At 34.8% G+C, this 23,000-nt stretch overlaps 1 protein-coding gene and 1 pseudogene across 1 annotated transcript in view; one reads left to right on the top strand and one right to left on the bottom strand.

The window, feature by feature from the left end:
• Positions 1 to 23,000, bottom strand: part of LOC112038693 (isoleucine--tRNA ligase, cytoplasmic) — an 82,614-nt gene that overhangs the window by 7,045 nt on the left and 52,569 nt on the right. The window lies entirely within an intron of this gene.
• On the top strand, positions 10,912 to 14,632 carry LOC112038719 (LEAF RUST 10 DISEASE-RESISTANCE LOCUS RECEPTOR-LIKE PROTEIN KINASE-like 2.1; annotated as a pseudogene).

A 23,000-nucleotide genomic window follows, 5' to 3' on the forward strand; every position in this document is an offset into this window, starting at 1 on the left:
TAAGCTTTCTGAATTACACTAAATGTTACTTTCAACATAACATTTGTGCAAATGGTTGATTGCAAATAACTACATATTAACCTATGATGTCAGAACAGTCTTAACTAGCACTATAAAAATGCATAAACCAAAGAAACAAAGGACAATTATTCCACAATAGAGCAAGCAGAGCAAGCAAACTTATTAGCTTTAGGTGTTTTTTGATGTAATGAAGCATCTACTATTTGGGGGTGATTGCTAGAGTCTTCTTTTATGAACTTACTCTCAGAACCAGCGGGTGCTGCCGAAAGGGATTCCCCATTTAGTGTTTTCGAAATGCTTTCAAGAATTTTTTCTATATAGTTTGACTCTAAGCTGCAATAGGAATTATAGCCACAAGGCCCACAATAGTGAGAAAGAATAAAAGATCATGATCATGATTGCAAAATGATTTTAGCAAAGAAATTGAAATAGTTACGAGAATTTGACACTCAGTTTGAAATGGAACTCTTGAAGTAAAATTACATACTATGTAATTTGTAAAAATATTTCTAGTTAATTTTGTAATAGCCTTTTAGTGGTGCGGTGGATGCACACCATATACAACTAGACATGTTAGTTTTGGAAATAAATACACTTGGTCGAAATGAATCAAAATCTTCTATACTATTTTCTCTATACCACTCTATGTACCATTAAAATTTTGCTACGTGTCCATTAATTCCTAAATTTTTGTTTGTAATTTCTCTTACCTGGGATAGAAAAAAAAAAAAAAAAAAAAAAAAAAAAAAAAAAAAAAAAAAAAAACTTTCTTTTCCAGACTAGGGCCACCACCAGCACTGACAAAAACCAACATAACCTCACCGGCACCACAAACTGCCCCTGAAGAAGGCCGAATAAATCTATTCAACCTTAAATAACTCAAACTTGCAATCCAACAAAACCTCAATGTCATGGACAAGATTTGATTCTTTGGGATTGCTTGGTTACATTTTTGGGTCAATTTTGGTTTTTGGGATTGATTGGTCACATTGTTGGGTCAATTTTGGTTTTGGGGTTCGTAGGGATAATGGTTTTTGTTTTCTTAAGAGGAAGAGGCAATGGGTAGATGAAGGGGTTTTGCAAGATGGGCAGAGGCATGCATTGGGAACATTCAACAAAGATATAAGCCTTTGGGAGTAGATTGTGGTGCCAGTGAATTTGTGGTGGTATTCTTAGTTGGTGCCGGAGGCAGAGGTTGATGGTGGTGGGGAAAGAAGGATTTTTTTTTTTTTTTTTTTTTTTTTATCCTTTATTTTGGGTAAAAGAAATTATCGACAAACCACATGCATCTATTCTTGGTGTGAGTGTACGTTCCAAACACTTTATTTTTTGTTACGAGTCCCACATTCGTTTGGAGTAAGTTCTCTCTTGTGTTCATAAGACATTTTTCTCCTTTAATGATCTATCAAAGCCCATTCAACCATTAATTTTCATTATCTCTTTATTGTGAATAGAAACAGTCTAGCGCAATAAAGAAACAGTCTAGCGCTCTTTTTCTTTCCCACATTTTTTTATCTTCTTCGGCAAATCATCTCAAACTTGGGTGGGTGGTATTCTTTGGTCAATCATGATTAAAAAAGGAGATATTGGTAGGTTGTTTTTGAACCTCCTTGGGAGGAAGTGTGCTAAATGCAATGATCAACGCTATAGTTTAATTCTAAAAGGTTGTTTAGCCAACAGAGTTATTCACATTGAGTTCTACTCGTCAAGTAACACAAATCAACCTTTAAGAGCAATGTTTATTTTGTGATTTGTTACTACTGTGAGATCGGGGGGGGTGGGGGAAGAAAGAAAAGAAAAGAAGAGATTAGCACAAATAAAGATAGAAAGTTACTGATCTCGTTTCAAATGGAGCCTCTCTCCATTTCTTCACCATGTCTTCAGTGCCATTCGGAAACTGATCTTCTGCAAAATTTCCCTTCTGTTCTCATACGTCAGACGGAGACACATGATAGAAAATAGGTAGCACCGTGAAGGTTTGATTACACCTCCTTTTGTAACAATCCATGATCACTACGAGCTCATTGAGGCACCACTCGGAATTAGCATAATTTTTGGAGAACACAATAACTGCCATCCTTGATGTCTTGATTGCTTGCTCCAGCTCTATCGAAATTTCTTTCCCTCTCTCAACGTCTTTGTCATCTATATATACACAAATCTTTTTCCTTTCTAAAGTGGTAACGATGTGGTCTGTAAAGTTTGCGCGGCTATCTTCACCACGAAAATTAACGAAAACGTCATATGTGCAAGGTGGGGTTGGTAAGGATGAAGAAGCCATGGTCGCATTTAAGCTCAAGAACGAGCCAGTTCAGAATGAGAGAGAGCCGATGAGGAGTGTAATTGTAGGTCAAGTTATGTACATCTGTATTATCGAAACGTTAGAGGAGAAGTTTAGAAGAGGCCGGCAATGAATACATGGTAATATGGTAGTTTTTGTTTAGTATACACCCTTGAATGAAAGTCGAAGTCCAACATCGAGAAAAAAATTAAAGTTGATGGACTAATATAATGTAATGGGGTCTATTGCCTTTGAGTTTTTGGGTTAAGATACTACAAATTGTTGAGTCCCAAATTATATTATCACTATATTAGCAACCTAAAATAGCAATCACACACAAAGTATAAATATTTACGTGAAAAATAATTTCTCTTTGAAGGGAAAAATCACGAGACAAACGCCGAATAATTTTATTATTATCAAATCAATTACAATAATTATTGTGTATATCTCATGGCTAAAGAAAAATTTCTTTTATTTTTCTTTGCTCTCTCCTTTCTATTTTTCTTCTCCACGCACAACTCTCTCTCTTCGCTATCTTCTTTCTCTAAGCGGCTCCCTCTTGACTGCTCTCTCAATTCACTTGTGTGTTCATCTTTTTTTAGCACCACATGCATGCCTTTTATATAAAAGCATGCCCCCACACTCTTAATTCAATTAGGTGTAGGAATCTTGGTACACCATGTACAGTACTTTGCAAGGAATTAGGACTCCTTGCTATTCAAGCCTATCACAAACTCATTAAAGAGCAGTGATTAGATGCGGCTGGACTCCTAGGAACACACAAAGTACACACTGACCATATTGTCTTATTTCAAGCTGATATAAGAGTTTTCATCACTTGGACTTTTATTCTTCATGGGCTAGACTATGGTGCATGTGCATCCAACAATCTCCCCCTCCAGCCCACCAATGGGAGGAGATATTCATTCTATCTCTTTAATTCAATTTTGTGTCAGTCAAGCCTTGACCTTCTTCATTATCTTCACCAATGCTGAGAAAACATCATCAACGTCAATCCCTTTCATTCTCAAATAATTAATCTCATCTTGGATCTCTTTAATCCTATCTCTTGGCTCCTCCTCATCAAAAGCCTAATTATTTTTGAAGCTAACAATTTGATGTTCTCCAGCAATCCTCTTTTCATTAGGTTCAACAAACTCTAGTGGAGGATATTGCTCCCCCTGCTCAAGACCTCCAAGGTCTTTCACTTCATTATCATCCCATGCAACCTTAACATCTTCATATTCTTCATCACCTACCACATGCTCTTCAGAAGCACTATTAGGCAATGAGAATTTTATCTTCTTGGTATCAACACCCTTAATCCCAACTCTCATTTGTGGAGTCTTCTCAAAATTTTTTATCTCATTGAACTTCTTCTTACAGGTCTTCATATGAGTCTTGTACATATCGCAACATGTATGTCCCTTTGCAACAACCACTATCCCTTAGTAAGTTTCCATCTTCCATTACCAAGGTAGTTACAATAACTTGCTTGATCCATAACCAATGAAGAAAACACATTCATTCTTAAATCTAGAACATGTCACACATCCTTCAACATCATAGTGCTACCAACATTGGTTTCAATGTACACATTACCAATTCCCACAATTTTTGAGTAACTAGAATTATCGATTTTCACTGTACCAAAGTCTTCTGCTTTGTACATGGTAAACAACCCCTTCGTAGGGATAACATGGTGGGAGGATGCAGAATCAACAACCCACTCATCATCATTATTAGCAACACGCTCATACTTTTGCTCTTCAGTAGAGAGCACCACATCATCCTTAGCAATCATAGTAACTATAGTATTTTTCTCACTATCATTCTTTTCATATTTTCCTTTATTTTTTTCTTTATTCCAATGCCAACAATCTCTTCTTAAGTGACCCTTTTTCCCACAATGGAAGCATTCTCTAGTTTCCTTGAACTGAGATCTATCTTTTGATTGTGACCTACCATTGAATTTTTTACCATTAGGTCCTCTGCTTCTACTTTTGCTCTTGTTCTCCATGACAAAAGCTTGATCTTGTGCATTGTCTATGTTAGCATCTTTCTTGCGAACCTATTCACTTAAAATCAAATCTCGAATATCATTATATTTAAGTTTGCTTTTCCCTGCAGAATTACTCATCGCCATTCTCATGGCTTCCCAACTGTTTGGTAAAGAAGCCAAAGAATCAATGCACGAACCTCATCATTAAATTCAATTTCTACCATGGATAATTGATTTGTGATTATATTGAACTCATTCAGATGCTGCGCTACAGGAGTGCCTTTTGCCTTCATCGAATTAAATAACTTCTTCATTAGATACACATTGTTGTTACCCGATGACTTTTCATATATGCTAGAAAAATCCTTCATCAAATCCACTATAGTCTTTTCTTTTACAACATTGTGTGTAACTAATCTTGACAGAGTTAATCAAATAACTCCCAATACTTGTTTATCAAGAAGGTTCCAATCTTCATCCTTCATAGTTTTAGGTTTCGTTCCCAAAAGAGGCAGATGCAATTTTTTCCCATAGAGATAATCTTTAATCTGCATCCTCCAATACTTGAAGTTTGTTCTATTAAACTTCTCAATTCTTGAAGCCTTACCTTCTTCTCTTACGGTCACTTCTACTCTAACCTAAGCTTTGATACCACTTATTGGGTCCCAAATTATCTTATCACAATATTAGCAATCTAAAATAGCAATTACACACAAAACACAAATATTTACGTGGAAAACCCTTTCTCTTTGAAGGGAAAAACCACGGGACAAATTTCGAATAATTTCACTATTATTAAATCAATTACAATAATTCTTATGTATATCTCACGGTTAAAGAAAAATCTCTCTTGTTTTTATCTACTCTCTCACACACACACTAATTATCTTTCTCAAAGGTGGCAACACTTTGCTCTCTCCTTTCTATTTTTCTTCTCCACGCACAGTTCTCTCTCTTGGCTGTCTTCTTTTTCTAAGCAGCTTCCTCTTTGCTGCTTTCTCAATTCACTTGTATGTTCATCTTTTTTTAGCACCACGTACAGTACTTTGCAAGGAATTAGGACTCCTTGCTATTCAAACCTATCACAAACTCATTAAAGAGTAGTGATTAGATGCGGCTGGACTCCTAGGAACACACAAAGTACATACTGACTGTTCACTTATTTCAACTTGATATAGGAGTCTTCATCACTTGGGCTTTTATGGTTCATGGGCTGGACTATGGTGCATGTGCATCCAACACATTTGATTCTCAAAAAAAAAAAAAAAAAAAAAAAAAAAAAAAGCTACAAATTTGATTACATATGCAACATTCATGTATTATGTTGTTAAAATCTACCAATTACATTTATTGTCATTTCAATTTGTATAGTTTATGTGGTTAAATTTGTAGTAGCTTAGTATTTTCTATTTTAATTTATCAACCTTTTTACTTTTTTCTTCATATGCATTGACAGAAAAGGGGGCTTAGCCCCCTGACTCTTAAAAAAATTTCCCCTCCCCCTATAAATGGAGTCCAAATCTTCTGTCTCACTTTTCTTACTCCACTCTATACTCCACCAATAAATACTTGCCACGTGATACTATTAATTAATAACTGTAGGATTAATAAGTTAATAATGATACTATTTAATTAATTAGGTAAACACGTGGTAAGTATTTATTGGTAGAATATAGAGTGGAACAGGAAAAGTGGGACAGAGGATTTGGACTCCTATAAATGTTAATTAAATTTTAAATTTTACTTATGATCTCTTGTCATATTTAATATATCTAATATTCCCTTTTATTTTTCCATTTATAAATCATTCATTTTTGGAGTACTAAGAGCATATGTTCACGAAAATGTATAGCTATGTAAATCTCTTTGGGCAAGACTTAAGTACAGTACTTATGTATTATTTCTTAGGATCCCCTCTTAAGATTCTGTCATATGGCTTTTTTCTCATAGGATGAAGGTGTATTTTTTAGTTAAATAATCACATTGCTGAGTTTTAAGATGGAAACCTAAGGAACAACACTTAAAGTATTGTACATAAATTTTCTTGAATTTCTTTATACATTTTGTAGTAGAGTTAGAGTATATGAATGCACATTTTTTTGGTTATAAGAAAAAATGCTATGATTTTTATGATTAAATTTTTAGGCTCTGATGACGTTATACCCAAGGCATTTCAAACCGGCCCCATGAAAATGAAACGAATTCGAGAATTTGCCACAATACAAAGTAATCTTAGCAGGACAATCCTTGAAGTGACATTTAGCATGACGAAACTTCTTGCACTTGGAAAAGTATTTAGAACAAAATTCTCGCAGGAAAGACTGAAGGATGGCACAATGCAGCAATGAAGTGACCACAAGACAAGTTTCCCTATAGTCTCATCACTATGCAACTCATCCAGCCGAGTGTCTAAATGACCTAGAAACAAAGGTCCCAATGGCAAACTAACCCCGTAGATATCTTAATAGCCATAAGAAAATTTGCAAGTTTGATAGAATAACGAGGATGCTCGCAAAACACAAAATTACATAACCAGAAGACAATGAAAGCAGCACAATGAACCCCATCTGACCCTTGGAACTAAATGTATGGACCCAAGACAAGAGTTTGGCCTTGTATCTACCCATAGTAGAATGCTCTCCAATGAATCCTTTGTATAGCTGTTTTTCATGTTAGAAATACTGAATAAATAGTATTGTATTTTTCAAGTAATAAAATATACATGAGTGCCTTTATATAAGAGGTAGAGTGTGTAGTACAAGTATTTGTGGTATACAAGTAAACAATGTGGGCCTAAAGCCTACAAGACAACATTGCAGGAGATACGAAGATGATGAGAGACAGGATCATAACACCGATACCCCTTTTTAGTTTTGACATAGTCAATAAAACAACAAAGTCTAGATCGAGACTCAAGTTTGTTATGCTCATGTGGTTGAAGAATAATGAAATAGGTAGAACTGAAGGAGTGAAGGTGGTGATAGTTTGAAGGTGACCCAAAAAGGCACTCATATGGAGTTTGATTTTGAATGATAGGACTGGGAATGCGATTAATAGCATAGACAACATGAAGAGCAATTTCGCCCCAAAAAAGAGCAGGAACTTTGGTAGAAAGAAGGAGAGCACGAACATTGTCAAGAATATGACAAAGTTTTTGTTCAGCTTTACCATTTTGCTGAGAGGTACCTGGACAAGTTATTTGATAAATAGTGTCATAGGAATGCAAAGTAGCTTGGAAAGCATATTGAGTATATTCAAGAGCATTATCAGATCGAAAAATTTTGATTTATTTGGAAAATTGAGTTTCAACCATTTTTGCAAAATTAGAATATACTTGCAATAATTTAGAACGATGTTTCATATGAAAAATCCAGCTATAGCGGGAATAATCATCAACAAATATAACAAAATATCAAAATCCACTAATACTAGAGACAAAGGAAGGCCCCTAGACATTAGAATGAATTAAGTCAAAGATATCAATGGACATAGATTCACTAGTATTGAAAAACAAAGTTGGTTGTTTTCCGAACTGACATGAAACACAATCAAAATTTTTGGTGGATACTGAATCTAACAAACCTCTAGAAGCCAAGTGTTTTACCCAAGAGGAAGATGCGTGACCAAGTTAGGCATGCCAAAGTGCAAGGGAAGGAATAGAAGAAACTGCAGTAGCTACACCAGCAACAAAAATAGGAGCAACAGGTAGAAGACGAAGGTTGTCCACGGGAAACATACGCCCAAATATGGGACTGGTCCTAAACTCCTGTCCCATCCTTAGATCCAACACAATACATCTAGAATAATCAAAGGTAATGCGATAACCTAACTCAACTAATTGTCCCATAGAAAATAAATTGTAAGAAAGATTAGGAACATTAAAGACCTAGGAACCGAAAGGTTGGAGGTCGAGATAGAACCTATATTATGACCAAACATTATGAGGTGTCATGTGGTTGCAACAAGCAGAATTCATAAGCCAAGAGGAAGGAAACATACTAGATGAAATTGAGAGAGAAGAGGAATAAGATGCATTACCAACTACACAAATGGTATTTGTGAGGATGTATTGAAAGTCAACTATGGAAATGGTGATAGTGGATCTAGAAGACTTGGACTTTGGGGAGATGGGTGCCTTTGGTTGGTTACTCTCAGTGTTAGCAACAGTAGTAGCAGAAATGGAAATAGCTGATTTGTTGCGTTGATAGCAAGTCTTAATATTATGGCTAAGACGCTTGCAAAAATTGCAAAAATGGTTAATGGATTGTCGGCTATGATTGTTGCAATAAAAAGAAGACATATCCTTATTCTTCATTTAGAAGAAAAATATGCAAAAAAAATAATAATAATAATAATAAAAAATAATAATAATAAAATAAATAAAAAATAAGACTAAAAAAATGAAATTTACGCGAAAAACTCGGTAAGGGGCACTTGGACTGCAAAAAGTCAATGGTCAAACCTGCCTTAAAAGTCAACAGTTAAAGTCAACCAGTGGAGCGATGATGTCAAAAAGATGATGTAGATGATGATGTAAGCAGAGACTAGCGATGACGTGGTAGATGACGTAAGCTAGGGCTGTTGTGGCGGTTGACATAAGTAGGATGATGTCACAGATGATGTCAGCAGGTTGCTATAGGCGCATGGGCAAGTGAGGCACGTGGAGCATTGAAGCAGAATCGTTTGATGGCGCATGAAGCATGTGTGGCGCATGTCTTTGATGTAGATTACTTTAGGCGGCGCATGACGGCACGTGAGATGCCCGATGATGACGATTCTTCTCCGATGATGTAGATCGGAAGAAGACGATTTGGATGGTATCGGGGACTAGAGGATCAGGGCAAAATTTGATGGTGGCAACTAGAATGGCAATGATCTTTGGTGTATGATGGTGACGGCGACGGTGATTTTGACGGTGACGTCGACAGCAGAGGTAGTGGAGAACACTGAGAAGACAGGATTGGAGATGACACACCAAAAATTCAGAGCAGTGTCTTTGATACTGTGTTAGAAATATTGAATGAGTAGTACTGTATTTCTCAAGTAATAAAATATACATGAGTGCCTTTATATAAGAGGCAGAGTGTGCAGTACAAATATATGTGTTATACAAGTACACAAGATGGACTTAAAACCCACGGCCTATTACACGTTAACATCGATGGCCTTTTCAACAATTAACTCTAATGACCATGACAATAAGTCACTCCCAATTAAACAAAACCAGATACATTTCATCAAAATTGACTTTCTTCCCTCAACCTTAACAGCTCCAAAAGCGATGCAAATCTTTGATAAACGAAAAAGCGATTTATAATTCATGATAGGTGGAACCAAACCATTACCTGACAATGACATAACACAAAATATATATATATATATATATATAATCATGGAATTAAATTCAACATTATACTCTTTTTTTTATTGGATGGTTGGGAGCAGAAGTTAAAATATTAATTTTTTTGTTATCATCCGTCCAATAAAATAATAATAATTTCTTTTATTTATGGGTTGTTTGAAGAAAAAATTTTAACTTTTTAAAATTCCTTCCCAACGGTCCATAGATATTGCTCGTAGCTCTGGCATGGGATCTAGATCCTATGGTGACCCATGGAAAAGTTAGATTGCTTCACAAATAAGAAAAGTTCTTCAAAAATATATTTCTCTCTCTCTCTCTCATATTTAATTTTTTGCTAAATTCTGAGTTAGTCTTTACTGAGAAAATTTTTAAGTACTCTGGAGCACGGAGAAATAGTATTTCTTCCTCTCACATTCATAGTGGATTCTACCATGAATTTAATAAGTGAACTTCATTATGAATATAAAAGGATGGAGCATTATTCTTTGTACTCTGAGAGTACCTAAAATTTACTCGTCTTTAGAGTTCATCCCTATAGCATTTTTCAGTTTAATTGTTTGTTCCATACACGTACCAATTTTGTCAATTACTTATATACCCAGAGCTCTTTGACTTTTTCCACAATTAGCAGCATCCAACTAATGGGCCAATGTTCTAGTTCTACAATCAGCATTTCCAACTACTACAACTTTTGATAGTGGCTTCATGTTAACTTGGAATGCAAGCAATTCTTAGTTTTATGGTCTGTTTGGATTGAAGGAGATGGAGGGAGGGAGAGTAGAGGGAAGTAAAGTAAAATTAGTTGAAAATTAGCTTAATTTTCAACTAACTCTACTCTACTCCCCTTTGCTCCTCCTCCCTACCCTTCTATCCAAAAAGGCCAATAGATAGTCTTCACGTGTTTTGGCTCAGCAAAAACTAAAAAAAATTGAAGTCCTCCTAATCCCATTTGTTTTTTTTTTTTTTCCTGCAACTTTGCTAGAAAAATCTTGAGTCATTACTTCCTGCAGTCAACACAGAGAAATTTTATTATTATTATTATTATTATTATTATTATTATTATTATTATTATTATTAAGAGATATCACAGGATATCATTCAAAGTAATAATAATAATAATAATCACTATGTGAATGGTGAGTTGACCCGCAATGTAGCTTCCAAATTTAGATTTTGCTTCAAAAATTTAGACCCCCCAATTTGGCGTCAACACCCCTCCCCCTCCCTCTGTCTTCTGTCAAAATGCATCCCCATCTCTTCCCAACCATCAAATTGTCCTTGATGATTGTAACCATAACCTTAATCCATTTTCCAACATCTTTTCTTGCGGATAATGAGCTATACCTCACCTGTGAGGCACCATTTAAGTGTAGCAACTTTTTGAACCTCAGTTATCCATTCTGGGGATCCAATCGACCAAACTACTGCGGTCACCCTAGTTTTCAGTTAGACTGTAGCAGCAATGTTCCGCAGATCAACATCACTACCATGAATTACAGAGTCCTTGAAATCAATAGCTCATCACGGATTCTCAGGGTTGCTAGGACGGATTACTTCGACACGATTTGCCCTGCCGCGTTCGTTAATACCACCATTGATAACAACTTATTTTCCTATAGTACTTCAGATGATACGAGACTGACACTCTATTATAATTGCCACACGCCTGTAGCTGCTCTTCCAAATCTTGACTTTTATCAGTTTAATTGCTCCATAAACAGCAGTACCAAATTTATCAATTACTTTACCAAAAGCTCTCAGACTTTTTTGACATTAATTAGCAACTTAACTGGAGCATGCAACTACTGGGTCAATGTTCCTGTTCTGCAATCAGCAGTTCCAGCTACTGCAACTTATGATGCAGTAATTGCAGCTATTGATAGTGGTTTCATGTTGAGGTGGGATGCAAGTGATTCCCAGTGTGATACAAGCCTCGAGGCTGGAGGGCTGTGTGGTTCCGACCCAACCACGAGTGCATTCGCTTGCCATTGTACAAACGGGACTTTTGCTTTTGGCTGTAGAACTGTATCATTAAGTAAGCATCCATTTTTGTTGTCATAAATTCTTATTTCATTTCTTATCTAGTTGTCTACTTCATTTAGGGCTATACCATAGTTTTCATCAGACTAGAGGATTAAGATCAAACTTTTAGGAAAAACTCTGATCAAACGTTTAAGATCAAATATAGCATCCATCATATATTTGAAAATCATACAAGTCCATGAGACCTGGCATCAGAAAAGTTGCTCCCTTCAATTAGGGACAAAGCTAGGATTTGTAATTAGGGGGAAGACTTTGCTCCTAGTTGCGTGTGGTGATTTAGCTGCTGAGGTTTTTTTTTGGTGCGTGTGACTTTGATGCATGTTGTTGGGTAAGGACAATTATTTTGTTTGAAAATTTTTAAACAATTAGGTTGTTTGTTTTGGGTAAAATTGATTGATTAGACTTAATTTTTCTTAGTTTCACTATTAGTAGTTTTTGTTGTTAGGCTAATTTTTTTAGCTTGGATATTTTGTTTTAAATTTATAGATTTTTTTTATGGTCTTTAAAGGGAAGAAAGTACTAGAGTTAGGTTTTTTTTTTTTTTTACCCCCAAAAAAAAAAAAAGAGGCTATTTCTTCAATTCAGAATAAGTAAAATATTTGCGAGAATATGAAATTGATGGATGATTAGGATGTTTGATCTAACTACATAGATGGGATCAGAACTAAGTCAAGTTCTGGGATAACATTTATTAAGGATTACGCTTTAGACACTGACGTCCTCTAGCAGTAATTATTTGCTGTAACAATGTGAGCCATATTCTGCCCAGGCTTAATCTGGGATTGCAAAACTGATTAACATTTTCTATTATTTGGTTTTTTCAAACGTATGCGCCTGATGACCATCCTTGACCGCATACCAATTATCAACCCTCTCTATGAATCTTGCTTTGTGTATTTAGGTGCTCTTGATAGAACTCAATTGTCTATCAATTTAGTCCTATTCCCATTTGAAAAGCCTAATCAACCATGTCTATGAATTTTGTCATCTGTCTATTTGGACGCTCTTGATACTACTTTTCAATACATTTAAATTAAGAGATTAAATATATAATCCCACACACATTGCGGTGGTTTTTTTATTTATTTTAAATTTGAATAATTAATTGTCATGTTTGTTTACGTTTATGAGTGTTAGAAGCTACTTCTAACCTTTTCCAAACAATAACAATAATAATAATAATAATAACTAAATACTAATTACAATTTTAGTCTGTATAAACTAAAAATATTTTCAAACCAATTAAAAATAAAATTTAGACAAGGTACTAGTGGATGAACAATCAAGTTAAGTTCAAACTTGATTTGACTTCAAGGATAGAAAAATGTCTTCGGAAAAGGCTAACTACCTTGCCGATATTGTTTTCAGTCCGTATTTGTCCTCTTTCATTATTTCTATATGACTCGATCCTCTAGCTGTCTGAGTTGCAATATCTCTTTGTTTTCCGGGTTAAATTTTGTGGTTTACTCCCTCGACACTTATAGTATTATTAACTGTCACTTCATATGTACTCTCACTGATATTACGTTTGCGCTATAGGATCATCTTCCAAGCTAATTGTTGGTGAAATTGTCATAGGTATGTACTATAGTCATGACAAAGTTGTCAGATGAAAATCGGGTTAACATTGGTTGCACATGACAAAGTTGCCTTTCTTTAATTACAGGTATTGCGGCTGCTGTGCTTGTGATTATAGTATTCTGTATCATAATATGCTGCTTTAGAAGAGAACAATTGAGTAAGGCATTGATATATAGGAGGACAGCAAGGAAAAACGATGAAAATCTCAAGGCAATTATTTTGAATTATGGTTCACTTGCTCCCAACTATTATAGCTATTCAGAGATCAAGCAGATGACAAACTCATTCATAAACAAACTAGGGCAAGGAGGATACAGTAGTGTATACAAAGCAAAGCTACCAGATGGTAAGCTTGTGGCAGTAAAAGTTCTAAGTGAATCCAAAGGCAATGGAGAAGATTTTGTTAATGAAGTTGCAAGCATTAGTAGGACTTCTCATGTTAATATAGCCACTCTTTTAGGTTTCAGTTGTGAAAAGAACAAGCGAGCTCTAGTATATGAATTCATGCCCAATGGATCTCTAGACAAGTTCATATACCATCGAGATTCTTCAGAAACAAATTGTCATTTGGAATGGAAAACATTGTACAAAATCGCAGTTGACATAGCTCGAGGACTAGAATATTTACATCAAGGTTGTAGCACAAGGATCCTACATTTTGACATCAAACCTCAAAATATTCTTTTAGATGAAGATTCCAACCCAAAAATCTCTGATTTTGGCCTTGCTAAACTCTGCCAAAGAAAAGACAGCATTGTATCAATGCTTGGCATGAGAGGAATAGCAGGGTATATTGCCCTAGAAGTATTTAGTCGAAACTTTGGTGGAGTCTCTCATAAGTTTGATGTTTATAGCTATGGAATGCTTGTTCTTGAAATGGTTGGAGGAAGAAAAAATTTTGATAATGGAGTGTCCAATAGTAGCGAAAAATATTTTCCAGATTGAATTTATAAGGATCTTGAACTAGGTATGGGTGGAAGAACATTTGGGGTCATGACAGCGGAGGACCAAGAGACAACAAGGAAGATGATACTGGTGAGTTTATGGTGCATTCAGACAAATCTATCCGATCGACCATCCACGAATAAGGTGGTAGAGATGTTAGAAGGAACCCTTCATTCCTTACAAATTCCTCCAAAGCCTTTCTCGTGTACGCCTGAAGGGTCACCAGTAGATTCTTCCACAACTTTGTAAAAATGAGCTAAAAGCAATTTACAAGGAAAAATACAGATGCAGCATTGGGCGGAATAAAAGAAACATTCCTCATCAGTCATCACATGTATGAATTTCTTATATTTATGGCTTGAATTATACATGATATGTTTTACTCTTGACTACGAAAGCTGATGAGAGTACCATGCTTACTTTGTGGTCTCGATATGGATCTAATAATTGGAATTTCTTGCTCTCACTTTGTGGTCTCAAACCAAATAATTAGAATATTAAGGCTACAATTAATACCAAAAAATGGAATGTTAAAATTCCATTCTCGTACAGGAATATTCCAAAAATATTTATTGTTGTTAACAATATAAAGACAAAGAGACTAATTAAATAGCCTGTATATTTTGTATATATGATGTGTGTATAATATTGTACAAGAGAGGATATTACATAGGCACAATATGTGTGAAGTACAAGTAATATGTGTGTACTGCAAGTACAATACATTGGGCCCAAGCTAGCGGGCTAGACTATCTTATATATATACTAACATCCTACCTCAAAGTCAAGGCGATGTAGATGAAGCTAATTGGAGCTTGGATATAAGATCTCGAAGGCAACTAGGTGGGTGAGTCTTGGTGAATATATCAGTAGGTTGGTTAGTAGAGGAGATGGAGTACAACCAAAGATTGCCTTTCATGAGATCCTGATGAGTGATATGGCTCAATTTTAATGTGCTTGGTGCATTCATGGAGGACATCATTATGAGTAATATAAATAGCACTGCGATTATCACAATAAAAAGGAGTTTTGGTGAGTTGTGGAGCATCCACATTAGCCAAGAGCCATCAGAGCCAGAAAAGCTCGCCAGTGATGTCAACAAAGGCACAATACTCAGCTACACTGCTGGAATTAGAAACAACATACTTCTTTTTGCTACGCCATGAGACAAGAGAGGTACCACGTTGATGTCTCGCAGCCTTCAACCACCTCGGAAGGCAATGCGTGCTCTCCACACGTGTAGATAGGACTGGAAACGAGCGATGGCCACTTGCGGTCCCTTCCCCCTCTATTCCCCTTTTGAGAATGATGCATGGTTTGGGTGTGAACTATGACTAATGAGTCATTTTTAATTAAAGTTTAGGAATCGCCACCAATCATTGGGTATTTCTAGGTGTGATTAGTCACATGATTCTATTTTGATTTTATTACCAATCCTAGGTTAAGAAAAATGTCAAGTTTTTCCTAATCTAAATGGATAATAAAAAATCTTGATTCTTGGATTCCGAAGTCTGATTACATGTGGGGGAAGGTTTTAGGCACCCACAATGCTTGTCATGAAACAGTCCTTTGTTATGGTAAACTATTAATTTTTGGTCATTGACAGATAAAAACAAGCTATTTCCAGTAGCTTTTGGGGCTTTAAAGAATTTAGGCTTTGAGGTTTGATTTGGGAATGGTGTGTAGCCTTTATCATTGCTTTGCTAGCACATTGGAATTACTACCAAATTTCCATGACGAAAATCTGACAATACTTCACCTTATTTTCGTGGCAAAATTTTGGCAACATTTCAGATCAAGTGCGTCATGGCATGCATAACGCTATCTTCACCAAGCTTTCATGGCGAGAATATAGCAAGAAGATGCCACATTTTCATGATGAAAATCCGATAGAGTTTCATGTTAGGTGCACCACAGTGCATTAGCAAGGTTTCATGCCTATGTATACAACATGCATCACTATGCTCGGACTAAGGTAGGCCAAGGCTTACCAAACTATGTAGACATTGCATTTGTACCCCTTACGACTCAGGCTCTCGTTTCCCAATGATGTTCAAACTCTAAGGCCCAAGGCCAATTTAAAGCACAATCAGATATTAAATTGACTTGAGTATTAAAATGAAAAATATAGCCTTTTAAATGAGCAAAAATCTATTTTTGAAAATAAAAGACCAAAGTGGCCCTTGGCCTATGTACGTCGGCAATAGCCTGCGTATGTGGTTCAAAGCATGTGTATGCAGGCACACTTCTACGTACGCAGAAACATAAAAAAGACAGAATTCACTAGAAAATAATGAATGAAAAAAAGAATGAATCACAAAACACCATTTGGGAGCCATTCCAAACCTCATTTTTTCACTATATAAAGCCTTACATGATACATTTTCAAAACACACAGAAATCTTACGGGAAAAATACAGAATTCACTAGAAAATAATGAATAAAAAAAGAGTTTTTCACAAAACACCCTTTGGGAGCCATTCCAAACCTCATTTTTTCACTATATAAAGCCTTACATGATACATTTTCAAAACACACAGAAATCTTACGGGAAAAATACAGAATTCACTAGAAAATAATGAATAAAAAAAGAGTTTTTCACAAAACACCCTTAAGTCAATTTTGTTTGATTGAGACTTTTTCTGACCCTAATCTTTTGAGTTTAAAGTTTCTAGTCATTGTTTTATTGAATTGTGATAGATTTGACTAGGGGGAACGGTCCAAAATCAAGCCTAGGAGTTTTTTGCTTTAAGGTATTCTTTCTAGCTTTCTTTTCTTTTCTGTCTTTCTTTTGTCTTTTTTAATCTGTTTTTCATGTTTAGTTTATGTTTATATATGCATGTTTAGTTTAGTTTTACTCTTGTTTGATGTTTACAAGTATGCTAAGTTGTTAGATTTATGTTTTTCTTTTATGCTCTGTTTTTCAATTTTGTGTTTCTAGGTTAGGGTTTTTGAACAATCCTATGCACTCATGTCATGAGCAGGTGTACACAGGTCAAATCCTACGTACGTAGGCCTTTGTCTGCGTAAGCAGGCATTTGTCCAGAAACCCTAATTCAGATTTCTGCTTTGTTTGGTTTGCCTTGTTTCACATATCTTGCGTTTGTTTAAGTCCTTTTTACAAATATATTTGTATCTGAGTTCCTGTTTCACATGTTTTATTTGCTTGTTAACTTGTTAAATTAGGGTTTTCTTGTTTAAGATGCTACGTACATGTATTCACATATTCATACATAATGTCATAGGTGCAAGGTTGCAGCAAGGTAAGTAAAGGTAGGTCATGCATTGATATGAACATGCATCTTTTGTGATGAATATGTTTTGTATGATGTTTGATTTTGAGTATGTATGTTTATGTGATCTAATGATTGCCATGATTAAGTTGTTGCCTTGAGTTATTGCTACCTTTGTCTGAGATGAATGTTATGATAAGGTTTCACATGCTAGAGTTTTTCATGTGCATATGGGTTTGGCTCTCTTTTACTTTATGGATAGATAGGTATGAGTTTTAGGATAATGATGTCATGTTGTAAACTTATATGTATGCTAGTGTGTGTATGTGTGTGCGAGTATAGATACAAGTGTTGAACATGTTTTTAATGAGGTTAAGACATAAGATACAATGATGGAAGGCCAACCTTAGGGTTCGGTGGTCTTGGGTCCCTAACACCTTCTCAAGGACGTACCTAAACTCCGAACTCATATCTTTGGTAGTAAAATCAAAAGACCCTTCCTCGAAAGGATGCTATATATATGGTTCCTCAACTATTGCAAAAACTAGGTGGCGACTCCAACACTTTCCGTTATGTCCACAAAGTACCAAACACGTGATGCATGTCATATACATGGTTTAGGAAATTGATGTCACTAGCTGACAGGGATAGAGGCAATCACACATGTGGCAGATAAACATGGCAAACGGTTGGGTCAAGTCAGGTCAATCAGATTGTGGGTCAAAACGAGCCAGTTTAAAAGACAAATCATTTTGAATGAGTTGAAAATGAGTCGAGCTAATTGGGTTGCAGGCGGGTCTGGCCACCATTAATTTCATATGAAAAAAAAAATATATACATACATATATATATATATATATATTTAGAGAGAATGAATCTAATCAATCAAGGAAACAAATTGCACATAATACCTTTTGTTTTTTTCTTCTTTAAGTGGGCACCCACTATTATTAGACTATTTATGTTACTATTATACATGTGAAGGAAAAAAAAAACAAACAAACAAACCAAAAAATATAAAACTTTCCATATCCCTCCAATTCCAATAGTTTTGAGCATGACTAAATTTTTATAGTTATGATAAGAAAATCTTCCATGTTAATAACTTACAGCCAGAATGTTTATAATTACAAATTTACAACTTGAGAGAGAAATAGGTTATAAGAGTACAAAAAGTATATATTTTAAGTTTACACATTTCAAATTTATAGTTCACTAATGATATGGACTTTTAGACATTTTCTTTTACTGTTGTTTTGTTTTGTGCTAGTTAGACATAGTGTTAATAACTGCATTCAGATCTTCTAGATTTCCTAAGATACTCTATCAATAGATTTCCTTAAATCCTAACCACTCTTTAATGATTTAATGGTCTAGATTCTACCATGTCAGCATTCCATTAACAATATTCTTAAAATAATAAAATAATGTTGCAAACAAAACAATTAAGATTATTATTAATGGAATCCTGACATGGCATAATTTAGACCATTAAATCATTAAAGAATGGTTAAGATTTAAGGACATCTATTTGGTAGAGTACCCTAAGAAATCTAGAGGATCTGAATCCTTAATAACTTGGTCTTAGTGTTTAACTCTACTACTTAGTTTTAGATGTTTAGTAGTGTACACATGTAGTTATAAATGTTTTTGCCTTTTGTATTTTTTTTTCTTTTAAATTAACTCTTTTTTTTTTTTTTTGGTAATAAATGGGGGCATGGCCACTGCCATTAATGGCTACTAAATGTCTAGATAGTGCTAGTGTAGTACTTTGTGCCTTTATGTCTATGCACCTAACACCTTGGCATGTAGTCTAGATATTTTTTTAGAAAAAAAAAAGTTCTAAAAAAGGGTTGGGTTATAAGTTAGTTGGGCCAGGTCGGGTTGGCTCTCAAAAAAATAGGCAGGCCATGGGTTGGCCCGTTTTTTATTTGGGCCAAAGAATTCAAGTTCAGGCCAAGTTAAAACGTGTGGATTTGGGTAAGGTCAAAAAATTTCAGCCCATTTTGCCATGTCTTGTGGAAGATCATGCACCTAATGAAGCATGAATATGCATCTATAACATATTCCTTGAATGTATATCCACACTCCAAGGTCAAGAGCATCCATGATTAAGAAGGGGTTACCTTCCTAACCATGAACGTTTATCATGTGAAGTGCATGACGACCTTTACAACATATAACATGCACAATATATCAACAAACAGAGCGAAAATGTAGACATATCCACACCCAGAGGGTGTGGCCCAAGAAAAGTACAAGGAATGGAAACCATAGTCTAAGAAAGCTATAAACATGGTTCTAAAGAAAGGCTAGGAATGAATGAACCTCACGGAGAGGCTAATTCCCTAAATCTACCGATCTATGCCCTTTTGCTTTTCTCTTATAAGTTGGTGTGTGCTCCATCCATCACATGTAACAAGCAAACAAGAACACAAAGTAGACAAGAAATACAAAGCAAACAAGCAAATGAGGAAAGCATGTAAACAAGCACACAAATAAAGAAAGCATGTGAACAAACAGACACACAAATAGACTATGTATTTACAAGGGACAAATGTAGGTTTGGATTTGGTGTCTGTGGATCCATCAAATTGAATTATGGACAACACGCGTGCCAACAAGTAGAGCTCCTAAAAGTGGGTCTTGAGATTTCAAGTATAAAGATGGGTGTGAACCCACACCAAATCATATCTTGGAGCAATGCTTGATGACATGGACAAACAAGCAAGAAAACATGTATGAACAAGACAAATAAGTATGGAAAGGTGCAACCAACATAAAGAGATCACACAAGATGGCATAAAGCAAGACAATAAGCACAAACGAGGCAAAGCATGTTATCACACTCAAGGATAAAAGCTAATCACGACATAACATACTCTTAAGGCTAACATGAGAAACCCTAACATGCAAAGCTAAGCAAGAGAGAGAGAGACAAGGCAAAAGCATGCCAACATCATCAAGATATGATCTCAAACAAGCGATTGCACCCAAACAAGCAATAAAGGGAAAAGATGTAACCAAACATAGGCAATAAAAAGCACAAAAGGCTAAGGAAGCATGTTAAAGATGCAAGAAGCTAGATCTAAACATGCAAGCATGGATCTAAAGATGAATATAAATCTAAGCATGGAGTATCCAAACATGGCATCACCAAAACCCAAACCTAGCCATCCATGGCCAAGGACACCTAAACAACCACCATAGAATTTGATCATTACACATCAAGGTTGAAACCCTGGCTCAACTCATGGAGAAGCTTCGTGCTCTGGTGAGTTTTCTATTACAGACCTTGTTTTAGGTGGCTATGAGTTGTTGAGTTTGGGTTTGGGTTTTGTTGAAGGGATCGAGACCACTACGAATCTTTGGTCATTGTTTGGGTGGCAGTGGGTTGTTGGGTTTCAAAGATGAGATGAGACGGCAATAGAGTTGGGTTTCGGTGGCTATGGGTTGGTCATGGTCTTTTTGGTTTTGATGGCCATGAGTTGGGTTTGATCATGATCCTAAGATTCAAGCGGGTTTGAGCAACCATGGAGATGGCTTTGTCGTTAAAGATGGGTTTGACACTATTTGGGTTGACGTGGGTAAGTAGGATACATGGAATGATTTAATTAGGGAACCTAAGAAATTGTACGTAAGGTATTGTACTTAAGTTTCACTTTATTAATAAAATTTTAATTTTAATTTTTTTAAATTTTACTTGACCTCCCTTCACACACACACACACACACACACAAAAACTCATCTAAAGTATTAATGTCTATTTTTTCTTCTAATATTCACTTTTCTTTTGCTATGTATTACTCATTAATATTAGAAGTATTTAAAGCATGTATCTATAAAACACATGAGCATTGAAGGTCCCCTTCATTATAAAAAAAAAAAAGAAAAGAAAAGAAAAACATTTTGTACAGATACCCATTTAAAGTATTAATATCTCTTTTTTTTTCTTCTAATATGCACTTTTATTTTGCCAAATATAAATAATTTGTTTTAGGAGTATTCAGAGCATATATTCATGAAAAATCATTAATATTAGAAGTATTTAATGCATGTTTTTATAAAACACATGAGCATTGGAGGTCCCTTTCATTTAAAAAGAAAAGAAAAGAAAAAAAAAAAAAAAGACAAAGTTTAGCTACAAAATTAGTTGTACCTAAGGCTACAACTTCCTTTAATAAACTTAATATTATTACATATTTTGAAAATATAACTGTTAAATTACATGTTCTTTACACTCTTAATACACTTATCAAATTTTTTGTTAATAAGATATTATTTATTATATGATTTATAAACTTATATTTTATGCATAATTTTTTAGAGTACAAAAACTTGCAATTTAAACAATTTATTGATGACATAGCTTTTGATCTTTAATTTTCTAGAAATTTTGCAAGCATGGAGGATGTAAGAAGAAAATGCAATCCAATGGTAGATTTGTCAATATTCACCTTCAATAAAAAGATATTGAGTAAGGTTCTAGGTTTAGACTACAACTAATTTTATAGTTAAATTTTGTCATTAAAAAAAAAAAAAAAACATTTTGTACAAATACCCATTTAAAGTATTAATGTCCCATTTTTTTTTCTTCTAATATTCACTTTTATTTTGCCACATATAAATAATTTATTTTAGGAGTATTCAAAGCATCTGTTCATGAAAATATATAGCTACATAAATCTCTTTAGTAAAAGTTATTTTTATTTTCTAAAAACAAAATACTTTTTATTTTTTTGGCGTTTATCTTGCAACTCCTTTTCATTTTGTATTTAGAGTTAGGGAAATATGAGTGCACATTTTTCTCTTTTGTTATAAGAAAAAATATTATGATTTTATAGTTAAAAATTTGGGACATTTTAAAAATTTTGTCATTTAAAAAAAAAAAAATCATTTAGATGTTGTTATTATTATTATTATATTTCTCTTATATTACATCCTATATGTTAAGGCATATCAAATTGGCATAGCTTGGCCCCTTAAAATTTTTTTTTTTTTTTTGGCTCCACCACCAGTCATATGTGTATAATTTCATTTATATTTAATAATTAATAAAAATTCAATTTTTAATAAAGTATAAAATATGTAAATATAACCCATTGCCCTGAACCCAATTAACATGAGTTGAATGAATTGATTTCTACACATGTAAGAGCATTCCTATTTGAGAATGCAAAACCCATTAAAATGCAAAATTCATTTCCAAATTAATACAAAAAAAATCACCCCAAATCCGAGAATGCAAAATGAAAAATGCAAAAAAAAAAAAAAAAAAAAAAAAAAAACTTACAACAGTAAGACTCTCTCTCTCTCTCTCTCTCTCTCTCTCTCTCTCTCTCTCTCTCTCTCTCTCTCTCTCTCTCTCTCTCTCTCTCTCTCTCTCTCTCTCTTCCTCTCTCTCTCTCTCTCCTATTTCCCCTGAAGGTCATCTACCCAGCTAAGAATCCCTCTCCACTTCTCCCTTTCCGCTTCCCAATCCAATCATTCCACCGCCTCCTATCCATCCCATTTCTCCAAAGTTCCCTC

The sequence above is a fragment of the Quercus suber genome, unplaced genomic scaffold, assembly GCF_002906115.3.
Source record: "Quercus suber isolate HL8 unplaced genomic scaffold, Cork oak 2.0 scaffold_329, whole genome shotgun sequence".
Taxonomy (NCBI): Eukaryota; Viridiplantae; Streptophyta; class Magnoliopsida; order Fagales; family Fagaceae; genus Quercus; species Quercus suber.